Source organism: Oreochromis aureus, linkage group 17 (assembly GCF_013358895.1).
Source record: "Oreochromis aureus strain Israel breed Guangdong linkage group 17, ZZ_aureus, whole genome shotgun sequence".
NCBI classification, from domain to species: Eukaryota; Metazoa; Chordata; class Actinopteri; order Cichliformes; family Cichlidae; genus Oreochromis; species Oreochromis aureus.
The window spans coordinates 29,891,546-29,905,927 of record NC_052958.1 but is presented as its reverse complement, the minus strand read 5'-3'; the positions used below and the strand labels follow the sequence as shown (position 1 = coordinate 29,905,927).

The 14,382-nt window shown below is 41.4% G+C and overlaps 2 long non-coding RNA genes across 2 annotated transcripts; one reads left to right on the top strand and one right to left on the bottom strand.

The window, feature by feature from the left end:
* Window positions 1-558: 558 nt before the first annotated feature.
* LOC120433883 lies at window positions 559-4,718 on the bottom strand. Its single transcript, XR_005608815.1, has 3 exons — window positions 4,549-4,718; window positions 1,258-1,430; window positions 559-1,120 (listed from the first exon to the last, which is right to left on the bottom strand). It is a non-coding gene; the product is annotated as an uncharacterized LOC120433883 (long non-coding RNA).
* Window positions 4,719-5,700: 982 nt separating this feature from the next.
* On the top strand, window positions 5,701-7,665 carry LOC120433886. The gene is made up of 3 exons (XR_005608818.1): window positions 5,701-5,755; window positions 6,598-6,712; window positions 7,605-7,665. It is a non-coding gene; the product is annotated as an uncharacterized LOC120433886 (long non-coding RNA).
* The last annotated feature ends 6,717 nt before the right edge of the window (window positions 7,666-14,382 follow it).

Genomic DNA, 14,382 nt, shown 5'->3' with positions numbered 1-14,382 from the left:
GAAAATCACTCAATCTTGCTAGCTGTCAGGATTATTGGCTGCCAGTTATCAGATTGACAGAATGTAATAAGACGGTGACAACAAACAGCAGTGCCAAAAGATAGTGGGACCTACCCTATTGCGTTATTCTTTATCATCAAATATTACAGAGCAGCTGTGTTGGTAATGAATTGTGTGCTGTGTGCAGTGTATTGACATCACCTCGCATCATTTCAGGGTAATGAAGATGAAAATTTGCTAACAGCCTCCTCTTGATAACATGTTGTAATGCAGATTAAACTCCCAACAGCTCTATCTGATGTATGTAAAGCAGTTAAAGCCAGTTTTTAATGTTACGTTTCTGTGTGACGCAGAGGGTAGTTTTGAATAATATTGCTGAATACATCTCATGCTGTAGATATTCCAGTGTTACATCACTATAAAGACAATAACCTTGTGTTTAGGCAGATAGAGAGAATTCCCTAACATGCTAAATACACATTGAATGTAACCTTTGAAACAAGCTAGTCTGTCTTATTTAATTTGGGGTTAAAATAATTCATTTTTCCATCTCTCCAACTCAGGGCCAAGGAGACCTGGGTCCATATTTTATTCACATTGCAAAACAGAAAACAGATCAAATATTTAAAATGAAAAATTTTATGTTGTCATGAAAAATATTACCGCATTTTGATTTTGATGGAAGTGAAGTGTCTCAAAAAGTTGTTGGTAATAAAAAGAGAAACAGCTGGCAGAATGCTTCACAGTTAATTAACTGATAGCAGGTCAGTAACACAAGTATAAAAACAACATCCCAGAGAGGCAGTTTCCCAGATGTGAAGATGAAAAGATTTAAATAATCTGGAGAAATCTCTGTGCGTGAATGTCTTTGATCTTCAGGCCTTAAGAGACTGTGTCATCATTGCAATTGAGCATTTCATTTTAAGTCTCCTTTCCTTTGCTTTCCTTGTTTGAGTCTGGCAACTTCAACATTATTATTGCTGGAGGCCCCTTTTTGAGACAGGTTACAGTCATCTTTGGCATGCATGCTGCCACTAAAGGAGACAGTTTATGTGCAAAAGGCAGAGTCACTGTTATGCAGAGAGGTGTGGTGTGGAAACAGCAGACATCACTCATAATCCTTCCACAGAGGGAAAAGAAGAACAAAGATTAGTTTTTACAAATAATATCAGTCACATGTCATATATACACACACACAATTTTAAGGTCATTTCACATTCTCTAATTACTTTAAATTTCTATAAATGGTTGACCAACCTAGTCTTGCCAGCTCACATCCTGTAAATGAACTGCATTTGAGGCGGGCTTCCTCTTTACTGGACAGCCAAGATGGCTTCCCAACAAGTGCTTCCCAACAGTCACAGTTTTTGTTTTTGTTTTTTTTTTGGCCATAGCTAAAATGACCAAAGTACACTAGGAAATGGCATCCACTGCAAGGACAGAATCATTGTTAACATATACATCCAGAGTCAAAGAATTTCCACACACTTTAACAGATACATGACAGTATGTATAATACATGATTTTTTATGAATGTACCTTTGTGAGCTACATCAGGGACCTTGTGAGCTTGAGAAATAATTTTAAGTCCTGTAATTTTACCTTCAAAACTTTCTGTCAGTTTAGTCAAGGAAAATCTCTGAACAGGTCAAAATGAATCAGGGGAAAAAGGGGAATCTATTTGACTTTATTCACTTCTTTTAGTTAGTTTAAGTAAAAAGCTGTTTGCCACACTGTGAATGCACTGCTTTCTAAAGTGTATTTAAGTCTGGCTTTGTCACCACCATCAGGAATAAAAGGCGCACCACTTTGCTTTCATTGGCTGAGAGTTTTTAGAGACTTTGATGTGCAGCCGAACAGTCTGTTCAACCTCTAAAGAGTCTTTATTCAGTACATCCTTCACTGGCTATCCATCCACTGTAACATTTTATGAAGTGCAACTGCAGCTGTCGCAGCTACACTAAAGGCACAACTTTCAGAAGTAATGCTGGAATTCAAGGTTGGCTGCTTCCTGGTCTGGGCGATATTACCCTCTGGAGGGAGGGGGCATCAATCACGCTCGTCTGGCGGAACAACAGCACGTATGTGTGTCTGCAGCCTGGGAGTTTGTTTTTTTCTTAAATTTTATTCTTTTCTTCTTTTTATTTATTTATATTTGCCTTCTTTTGTTTCCCTCCCCTAAACATCCTCCACTGACTTTCATTAAGAGCTCTGTAGGGTTCTTGAAAGTACTGTATCACACAAAAGTGAAACAAACAAAGTATTTTCAGACATAATGCATAATAAATTCCAAACATTCCCTTGAAGACTTTATGCGTGCATTTTTTAAAATATATTTGTACTTTTATTTATTAATTTTTCGTCAGGAGACTGCAGGAAGTTGACTCATTTTCTCTGGAATCTCTGTTGAATATAAAATGTGGGGAGCAAAAAAGAAAAAAGCAAGAGCATTTCAGCAGATGATGAATAAGTGATCGCTGAACCGCAGGCATCAAGAAGAGTATTAATGTGATTTTAACCTCTGCTCTGATGCTTCACTCCCTTCTCTTTCCACGAAACAAACATTTAGAAGTACTATGTTGTCAGTTTTGACAGTTTATTCCCAATATGGCTATTTCCTTTAACCGCTCCATGACCTCCTTCGCCGTGCACCACCAGTACTTACAAACATGATTAATCTTAATTTCAGTTAAACTGTATTTATATCGAGCCATTTCACAACAGCGGTTTCCTCACGATGCTTTATACTTTAAGAGTCTACAATAATACAAAGAATACCCCAACAATCAGACGACCCCCTATGAGCAAGCACTTGATGACAGACGGGAGGAAAAACTCCCTTTTAAGAGGAAGAAATGAGTGAAAAAATTCAGGATTACCTGATCCAGAGCTAATTAATGCTTTATCAAAAAGGAAAATTTAAGCCTAATAAAAGTAGAAAGGGTGTCTGTCTGTCTGGAAAACAAAGACTCCTACATCAGGGTACTTTTTGTTGATTACAGCTCCGCTTTCAACACTGTCATCCCACACAAACTCACTCACAAGCTGGCAACACTCGGCCTGCACCCCACCCCATGTGACTGGCTACAGGACGTTTTGACTGGCAGACCCCAGTCCGTCAGGATCGGCAACAGGACTTCAGCCAGCATTATTACAAACACTGGTGTCCCACAAGGTTGCGTCCTCAGCTCCATCCTCTACACCCTGTACACCCACGACTGTGTCACCTCCAGCAAAGACAACATCATTTTGAAGTTTGCGGACGACACTGCAGTGATCGGTCGCATCACTGGAGGAGACGAGGCGGCTTACAGGAGAGAGGTGGCCGGTCTGGTGTCATGGTGTGAGGACAACAACCTCACCCTCAACACTGACAAGACAAAGGAGATGATAGTGGACACGAGGAAGAAGAGGAGCCGCTGTTTATCCGGGGCCTTGAAGTGGAGAGGGTGAGCAGCTTTAGGTACCTGGGCGTCTACATCTCTGAGGACCTCACCTGGACACTGAACACCACACAGCTAGTCAAGAAGGTCAGCAGTGGCTGTATTTCCTGAGGAGGCTGAGGAAATTCGGTGTGTCGGCCAAGATCCTCAGCAGGTTCTACAGCTGCATTGAGGAAAACACACTGACCAGCTGCATCACTGCATGGTACAGCAGCACTACTGCTATGGACCACAAACGCCTGCAGCGAGTGATAACAACTGCGGAGAAGATCATCAGAAATCCGCTGCCCTCTCTGCAGAGCATCTACCATCACAGTCCAGAGGAGAGCTGCCTCCATCCTCAAAGACCCCACACACCCCCAACACGGACTGTTCACAATTCTGCCCTCGGGGTGCAGGTTCAGAAGTGTGAAATCCAGAACATCTAAACTCAACAACTCCTTCTTCCCCACTGCCATCAGACTCTTGAACAGCTGACCCATTTTGAACAGTAATAATAATTTTTTTTCCACATCTGGTCATCTTACATAGTAATCCAGCATATTAAGCTATAGCTCTTTTGCACACATCTGTTTCAAATCTCCAGATTTTGTCTCCTTTTCTGTCTTCATTTATTTATTTGTACTATTTATATTTATATGTTATATTTCTATTGTATATATTAATCGGCATCTGTGGGTGGACAGCAAAGAAAGAATTTCATTGCACAGAGAAATGCCTTTTCTCTTGTGACACATGACAATAAACACTTTGAATCTTGAATCTGTCTGCTGAATCCAAACTGGGAGCTGATTCCACAGACGAGGGGCCTGAAAGCTTTTTAATATCCTAGAAACCACAAGTAAGCCAGCCCTGTGAAAGCAAAGTGCTCTATTAGGGTGATATGGTACTTTGAGGTCTTTAAGATAAGATGGAGCCTGATTATTCAAGACCTTGTATATGAAGAGAAGGATTTTAAATTCAATTCTTGAATTTAGAGAGAAGAGAAACCAGTATGGGAGAAATATGCTCTCACTTTCTAGTCCCAGTCCGTACCCTCGCTGCAGCATTTTGGATCAACTGAAAGCTTTTCAGGGAGTTTTTAGAACAGGGTTAAGGTTTGTACCTTTGAAACTCAGCGTTGAGCATCCCAAAGCCTCCTAAATATGATGCAGTTTGTCTCTGCCAGCCTCATCATCCTGTCTTCATTGTCCGCTGCTTCTCATTACCGTTGCCCAGATATCTCTCCAGCACAAGGTCAGCCCCAGTGCAAGTGATGTACAACCACAGTTCACTGTTCCCCGCTGGAGAGATAATAAAGTTTGGAGAAAGGGAGCTCCATCCCTCTTGGTTTATTATTCAAATCATCTGCTCTTACTATAAATACACCCAGAATCAGTCATCGCTGGAAGTTGAAAGGAGAAAAAGCAGGAGAACTCAAGAACAGAGGAAAGGTGGAGGTTGTGTTGCGTGTGGGAAGGCGGGGTTGATGGGTTTTAAGGAGGGAATAGTGACAAAGGAAGTGGGGGTGGGGTGAACATGTGGGTGGGTAGAGATAAGTAAAGGTGTGAAATGTGTTGGGAAAGAAGAAGAAGTTAAAAGAGAATGAAAGGATGACGAAAAAAGAAAAAAGATCCAGTCTCCCCCCAAACTGCATCAGTTCTGCTCAAATAGATTATCCTCTGATCATTTTCACTCTGGCCACACGGGAGCTGTGCACGATTAGTCACGAACCTTTGGGGAGAAACGTTTGTAACCTCCAAACAAAGCTCGGCGGTGAACAAAGGCAAAAAATGTTGTTATTCTTCCTGATGATGGGCTCCTCTGCTGCGGTGCGGCCAGAATTTTAGAAAAATTTCACTAAACGGCCGTCACGCAAGCGGTGCCTTTAACTAGACAGAAACAAAACAAGCCTGACAGCGCTGTGTGTGTGTGCGTGTGGTTTTTCTTTCTTTCCTTTCCTTTCCTTTGAATTTGGTCATTATTCTGCACAGAGCTGAAAGGAAGCCAAGTGTGGCAGGTGAGAGCATCTTGACTAGACAGCTGTCAAAGCCGCTCGGAACGGGAGGGCATCGCGGAGAGCCGCATCACCGGCGGAGGCCTCGTCGCCCTGACTGCTGAGAGGCAGGTACAGTCGGTGTGTGCAGCACACTGTACGCAGGAGTCATTACGACACACACGCACGCACACTCACACACACACACACCTGCATGGGTGGTTTTATTGCCATGGCAACCAGTGATTGATCCCCTGAGTTATGCTGTGAGAGAGGGAATATTAATGACGGAGAGCAAGCAGCGCTTGGTGGAGGATGGAGAGAGATGGCGCGGTGGGTGAGAAAGCTGCTAATATACACACACAGAGTCTCAGACTAATATACGGAAGGATCAGAGGAAACAGCAGAATCATTTTTGTTTGGCCGACTCACACTGCAGCCCTTCATCCCCGATGCCTGCTTCTACTTCTCATTGCGCGGATGACTGTAAACTGCTGGTTGGCGTGTGATTATTCTGGCTCATGCTAAAGGATTGCCTTTGTCACAAGGCTTCATTTTGCCATTGATGTTTAATTGTTAAAGGGGAACTTTTTTTATAGTAAAGCTTTAGATCGCTCATGGAGAGCAATACTCTAGCCCAGGGATGTCAAACTCATTTTGCATCGTAGGCCACATACAGCTCACTTTGATCTTAAGTGGGCCGGACCAGTGAAAATTCCCCTTTTCTGTCAGTGAACCGAAGTGTAACTACACGCTTAAACATCTTAATGTAAGGGGGAAAAAAAGGTGTCTCAGTTTTTCCACATGATACAGAAATGCTGCTGAAGTATATGAAAGAAATCTGTCAGCATGACTGTTCTGGGCTTAAATTGTAAGAAAAGTTGCCAGAAACAGAAAGTTTCTGTTAATTCACATAAAATGACCTTTTTTTTTAGTTAATAAATTGTTTATCTATTATTTAATTACTTTGGTGTAAAAAAAAATCAGCTCTCAATAATGTGAAAGAAATATTTATTTATTTTTTAAGGTGCCTTATGAAGAACACCTTACTCTAGGAAAGGTTATTGGCAATGGCACAGAGCAGCCGGTCTTGCTTTGTTTCTTTGCACATATTTCTGAAGACTCAACAGCACATGAATAAACCGTGTTCCTGTCTACCATCTGCCTTCACGTTCGCAGCGCTCTTTAAACTGGCGTCAGCCAGAGCTCACTTCACTGACTCCAGCAGATTCAAAATGCTGCCGTCTGGATTCTAAGTGGCACCAAGGAGTATGAACACGTCATTCCAGCGCTGGTAAGTTTATACTGCCTGCCTGTCACATTTCGTATAGATTTCAGAATCGTGAGAATTATTTTAAAGCATTGAAAGTCATAACTCTGAAGTACATTAAGGACATTAACCCCTTATGTGCCTGGGCTTTTACTCAGATTGGTGAATGGGGTCTCTGCTGGTTATTCTGAGGTCTTAGCTAGAAAACAAAGTTGGTTATGTGTTGGCCTTCAGAGCTTCTACTCTAAATCGTGGAACAGTCTGCCCACTTAGATCAGAACTGGAGCTTCTTCAGTGTCTTTTAAATCTCTTCTAAAACTATTAGTTTTTGTCAGTGAATACTGGATGGAACAAATGGTTACATGGTTATGATGGTTACATAATTTCCTCTAGGATTAGGAGACTATTCTGATTGTGAAATCTTCTTATGTCTTTTATTTTATGCCTTGTTTTTTATTATATTTTTAGGTGTCTCTTGAATTTTCAGTATATATTTAAATAATATATTTTCAATATATTTTCAATTTCTTTCTGTGAAGCACTTACCATTGCTAACAAAAGTGCCCTAACAGTAATAATCTCCACTGCTTCATGGCCATTGTGTGAGGAATCTGAACTGAGGAAAGAGGGCTAGGCTAAAAATGATGCCAGTCAGCTCCGCCATTAAACCTACTCTCCAAGGGTCACTTACCAAGAGTTTCAGCCATTATTATGTTTACCTTAAACACAGACTGGATAGTAGAAAATTACAGTATGAGAACAGTTCCTGTTTTTACTCTTGTAACTTGAGGGCACATCGAGCGCTGTCTTGAAAAGAAAGGAAAGGACATGCTAACTTTACTACACATCTCTGTAACACAATGTGTAGAAATATGTGATTTTTCCAAAAACAGATTTTCTTCATGTTTGTTTACAGAGCACCAAATCACAACAGCAATCAGCTCTGCCCCCACCCCAAACCCTCTTGGCAACAGTGGGGAGGAAAACAATCTTTTTAACAGGAAGAAACCTCCACTAGAACATGAAGGTGACTAAAACAAAACATGAGCAACTGAAACGTGAGCGTGACGGAACAAACATCAGTATGATGGGCCATGCGTAATTGCTCCTTTTTGCATCCATAATTATTATTACAAACATGTGACTTTGCTGACATGCCCATGCTGGGATACTACAGAACATTTCTTCACTACTTTTACTGTTGACTCAGCAGCCAGATTGGTAACGTAGTAAGACCAGGATGCGAAAGCAATGTAAAAGCCACAGGTTGTGAAGGTGAAAATGAAAACGACAGACTTTTTGTAAGATAGCAAATGATTTGAAACTTACAATAAACAACAAAAGCAAAAAAACATCCCATCACCCCAAATCATATCTATTTAATTAGGGGGCCACGGAGTTTGGCCCAACTCATATTTTGAAACATATATTTACATAATAGATAGTCCCCTATACGCTGTTGTGTAGTGATGTCATTATGAAATCCACAATGCACAACACAAAGTTCAGAGCAAGGCATACTCCATTTGGGTCAAGCAAACTGCTTAAGCTGGGCATACACTGTGCGATTTTTGGCCCATTTTGAGACAATTTTTCACTCGTGAAAAATTTTGGGGAATGGCCCGAGTTTCGCCTTAATCGTGTGTCCTGCATCATGTAGTATACATGGGGTAATGAGAAGCGATTAATACCACACGACCAGCTCCCAATCAGCAATCGTATGGTCGCAAGAAAATCAAACCTGTTTGAAATCCTGGTCGCTCCTCGTGAGGGTATCGCACTGTTGAAGCAGTGCCGCGAGCCGATGTAACGCAATCTCTCGCGCTGCGCATGTGCAAACACAGAAATGGAAGTGAAAAAGACGGAGTAGCATGGCAGTGCAGCGTGTGATCTGGACACAAGTCATGGAGGCCCAACTTGTAGAACTTTGGCAAACTCATCCAAGCCTTTTTGATGTGGCCTCAAAATTATCACGACTGCTGAGCATTCTCAAATTCTCAGATTACCGACTCCCCACTTCTGGGTTCTTTTCACAGTTCCGGAAACAAGAACACCGTGTTGTGTATGGACGCACAGTGTGAGCACTCAGGTCTTACAGAGCATCGGGCCGTACAGTGTGAGAACACGCAAGGTGAGCTACGAACTTCTAACCCCTGCGATTCAGTCGTACAGTTTGAGCAGGAGCTGAATAACGCGACTGAAGAAATCCCAGCTTTATGCCCAGCTTTACACAACTAGTGGGATCCTTAAGCGTGGAATATCATTGGAGTATTGCAGCGCAGAATAATGGCATGTATTGGAGGAATTATGTGCTCATGTAAAGTTTAGTGTGGAGTTCATTGTTGAGGTAGGGATTAAAGAATTGCTTTCAGATTCTTCTACGGGAGGCAGAGAATCCAGCATTTCTGGAACTTGATCCATAGCTACTAAAGACAGAATAGCATCTGCAACTATTTTTGCAACTCTGTCGTAGCACAGAATAAAATTTATGGAGTTCCCCTCATGCATAAAAATGCAATCAAACAGATGGATCACAGACTCAAAGGAACAGTATCAAAGGTGTAGCCCTCTGGCCCTAGACAGTCATTACTGTAATGATGGTTATTTCACCAACATGAAGCTGTGGCTGGCTGGGTGAAACTCATTACTTCTTTTCTTACTGTTTTATTTAGCTGTACTTCATTGTAATATTGATCAGTATGCCTTAAACTCTAATTGGATGGTGAAGTTCCATTGACTGTGTGCATACTTTAGATATCAGAACATTTTTTCCTGAAGAATTAATCTTTTCCAGCCTGTTTCCAGCACATTGTGCAACACAATATGTGATTTGAGGTTTTAACAGTAATGAGGTGTCTGCAGCTGACTATTATTTTCCCCCCACCATTGATTACCGAATTCAGCAGCCATCTACTTGCTTTAACACTAATGAGAACTACATGAGTTATCAGTTCCTAAGCTCACTTATTAATGTGATATACAGTGAATCTGAAACAGAGAAATTTTAAAGAACAAAATGGCAACCACAATTTCACTTTCCATCCATTCATCCATTATTTACAGTGCACCCCTTTTACTCAGCCTCTGTGGGGCTGCTCCCCAAGCAAACAGACATACAAATACAAAACATTTTTAGTCATCAATTAACCTTTATTTGAACTGTGGGAGGAACTGCAGGGCAACCAGAAACCGAGGACATGCAGAGTCATTTGTAAAAGTCATGTTTCAAAAGTTATTAAAAAGTTCAGTCAGGGCCACTGACATTTCCATCTCAAATAATTTATATTTGGACCTTTCCACCCATTCCATGTCCACACATAGAAAGCTGGGTATGAAAAGAGCAGCAGCAATACACCAGTAGATAACAGAGAAGGCAGTAGTGACAACAGACACAACATTAAATGCACATACAACATTAAATGGAGTTGGTGGGTTGCAAAGTGGCTTGCAGATGTACAACATAATAGAGAAAGTATTATTGACCACTGATGTGATAGTGAAGTCACATAGTACACAAGAGCATGCAGTTTCTTTATGGAGATAGGTACCAGCTGAAAATCAATCAATCAGAGAAATGGCAAAAACTTTAAGAGCGGCCAAATCAACAATCTGGGGCATTCATAAAAAGAAGGAATGCACGGGTCTGCTCAGCAACACCGAAAGTAAAGATCAAAGAAGACAACAAAACTGGAGGATTGTTGTTCAGAAAAACCACATCCCAACAACTAGTCAAGTCAATAACTCTCTCCAGGAGTTAGGAGTCTTACTGACAAAGTCTATGAATAAAAGACACATTTATGAATGTGACTACAGAGGGATTGTGCACTACTAATTACACATAAGAATAAAAAGGACTGCATAGTTCTGGGGAAAAAAAGCTCTCTGAACAGAGGACACCAAGATGAACTCGTACCAGAATCATGGCAAGAGAAAAATATGGAGAAAGAAAGGCTAATGAAACAGCTAATGAGCTGAAGCAAACAATAATACTGTCTGTCAAGTAATGTTAATGCGTGGGCCTGTAACGCTGCCATGTGGAACCAGGTTACTATTTGGGATCAACTCCAGATCTTTTATCTTTTATCTATTTTCTTATTTCTTCATGAAATGATGCGGAAACCAGCCTCTGTTGATCTATTGATTAGTTGATTTAAAATCCACTGTGGTGATGGTGTACAAAGGCAAATGTATGAAAGATGTGATATTCCAAAAACCCTAAGGACCTGACTGTAACACTAAGCTTTATTTGTGTTTGGCACTTAGATTTGATAATTTTTGAATGAAAAAGCGAGCAGCTCTGGTGGCGTATCAGGTAGACTCACAAACGAAGGATGATTTTTTGTTTTCTTTTTTGAAAAAGTTTCTCTTGATGATCCAATCGAACGGTTGACTGATTATTTCAACAGAAAAATGCTAGCTCACCCAGAGTCGTATTCTGTGACAGACTCTGCGTGCCCTCACAGCCCTGCAACAACAGATATGTCCCCCCTGAGAAGTTAAAAAAAAAAATCACACACACACTTTAATGCAGTGTGGATACTGTGACTGAAATAGCAGGAGAGAACAACAAAAAAACATAGCCTGCAGATAAGAGACGTATCAGCCACAGAGAAGAAAGCGATAGTGGATTTGTTTTTCCTGTAGGGACGAGGAGAGAGGAGGACAGAACATCTCAATATCAAGGAATGCAAAATCTGTCACACATCAGTTTGTGTAGCAATATCCAATCACTCTGATGATGTAGACAGTCAGCTTCATATGAAAAATAACACTGAGGCAACATGAAAGGATTTCCCTGTCAAGTCACGCTTTTTCTTATGAGAAGGAATAAATAATGTGTAGAATCAGAACTGAACCCTTTATTATCTACTACCTGAATTCTCGCACTTTAATTATTAATGTTTTTTCCCCTCTCTAACCAGTTAAGCTGGCTGCTGCAGTCAGCACGTTTTCAGCTTTCTTATGTCGAGGACAATGAGTCTCAGCATGTAAGAAGCCTTGCTGTCTCCGACTTCAAGCCAGCCTTTGGGTTTTGGCTCTGTGAGCAGCCCCCTCCCACGGAGAGCCAAAACCCAAAGACTGGCTGTAGCCCCGCAACCCGCTTATTTTTCTTCTGCCGATGCGCCTTCCCACGAAGAAGATTATTGCGTTTCTGATAAAGTGTTTAAGTTGCCGCAAGGTCAGCGCTATTCCTGCTCCAGATAAAGCAACACACAGAAACCTGGAGCTCCGCTTGGGGGCTCTGAAACCAGCTGATAAAACTGCACCGGGTGTGGAAGGGGAGGGTGTGTGTGTTTGTGTGGGTGTGTGTGGTGGTCGGGGGTCCTGAAAAAAAGATAAGTGTGAAAGGAGAAAGAAAGGAAAAAAGAAGAGGAAGAAGAAGATGGGAAAGGTTGGTGGGAGATGGATCGCCAGCTTCCATAGCCAACAGGACGTCATCTGTGAATGCTGCAGGCCACCCACACAGGAACAGCAGCAGCGACAGGCCGTTTACTTATCTACCTTGGCCCACTGAGCCTCGGGGGTCGGGGATTATTAGTGATAAATGCTGCATTTTTCCCTCTGATGTGCGGTAACGCTGAGCACTCTGATGCTTTATTAGTAATCATCCCTTTTATGCTTGCTTCGTACAAAGTCTGCTCTTAAACAGTTGATATTGAACCAAAGGAGACTGTTCTTGGCCGAGCATGCTGCACCAGCAGCAGGCAAATTCAATAACAGCGCGAGAGGTGGTTGGCTGTCTCTTTTGCAAATAAAGTTTTTCACCTCTCTTGATTAGACTGTTGGAAAGTTAAATATTCAGCTTGAGGTTCGGTGCCTGTCAGACAACAAAGCAACTCTGCCCTCCGCAGGATGACATCGAAACTGCGCGAAACACACCTCGTCCGGCACTGATGAGGAGGCAAAATGGTCACACCTTGTGAAATGAAATGTCAGCTCTATCCCGTTTTTTCCCCCCTGAAGTGAACTTAAAAGAACAAATTAATCTGTCAAGCATTCATCCAGAGTATTTGCATTTTTATTATTCATTTATATCTTTTAATGATCTGTATCATCAGTCAAGAGATTTTAAAAAAAGAAAAATATATATTACTCTTATACATTTTAATGGTTTGACTCACTTTAAATTTATTATATATGGCTTTGAAATAAAGACCATTAGTGCAGTGCAATAGTGCAAATTTTGATATTGAGTCGATACTAAGTAAACTCGGGGCCAATATTGCTGATACCAATGCCAACATACTGCAAATACTTTTAACTTATAAAGGCAGCTTTTGCAGGGAAAAGCTGTGTGTCATGACTAATGAGATGACTCATCGTCAACTTGTGAATTCTGAACACAAAGCTGAAACGTAGATGTGCCTGTCACTAAAGCACTTTCGGGTCAACTTCTTAAGTGTAAATGTGCTGTAGGCTATAAATAAAATAGACGCGACAGTCAACTCAAAAAGGTTCGGCAGTCTTTCATTTCCAATACAAAAACATGTATTTAAACACAGTTCAGTGGGTTACATACTGAATTAAGAGAATTCAATTTCAATTCAATTCAATTTTATTTATATAGCTCCAAAACACAACAACAATTGCCTCAAGGCACTTTATATTGTAAGGTAGACCCTACAATAATACATACAGAGGAAAACTCAACAATCATATGACCCACTATGAGCAACCACTTTGTGGTTGTGCGAAGGAAGAAACCTCCAGCAGAACCAGGCTCAGTGTGATTCAATGCAGGGAGGTCTATTAACACATGTTGAGTGAGAAAGGTGACTGAAAAGGAAATACTTACTGCATTATGGGAATCCCCCAGTAGTCTACACCTATTGCAGCATAACTAAGGGAGGATTCAGGGTCACTTGATCCAGCCCTAACTATTTGTTTTAGCAAAAAGGAAAGTTTTAAGCCTAATCTTGAAAGTAGAGATAGTGTCTGTCTCCGAACTAGAAGCTGGTTCCATAGAAGAGGGGCCTGAAAACTGAAGGTTCTCCCTCCTATTCTACTTTTAAATACTCTAGGAACAACAAGTAGGCCTGCAGTGCGAGAGCAAAGTGCTCTAATGGGGTGATATGGTACTACAAAGTCATTAAGATAAGATGGGGCCTGATTATTTAAGACCTTGTATGTGAGAAGCAGGATTTTGAATTCAATTCTGGATTTAACAGGGAGCCGATGAAGGGAAGCCAAAACAGGAGAAATATTCTCTCTCTTTTAGTATCAATCAGATTCTACTGCGCTTGTATCAATCCGATACCAATACCAGTGTTGGTGTTGATGCTATCGATATTTGGATCCATCTGCGCAGCTCATGAGAGTTCCACTTTCGACATTCCGCTCTGCCCTGGGTTTAAACTCAATCAAACATAAAGGTAACAAAATGACGAAGAGCATCAACATCTTGAGCTCTTAACTGATGCGTGAAGGCGTTGCTGTTTCACTGTGGAGCTGCCGTGACTGTCCAGTAAAAGTGTTTAATCAATTCAGAGAAAATAACACACTACAGCAAGGTGCTGCTGACCTTATTTGTGGGGGACAAGAGCACTTCACGGTGTGGTGCGATACAGATCAGGGGAAGCAGGGTTCAGTAAGTGTTTCAGCATCTTCCAAGGGGGTCGTTTTATTTGCCATCTTGTATCAAGAGCTCCAGGATTACTGTGCTCAAGGAGCTGTGAAATCTCTTCCGACACCTC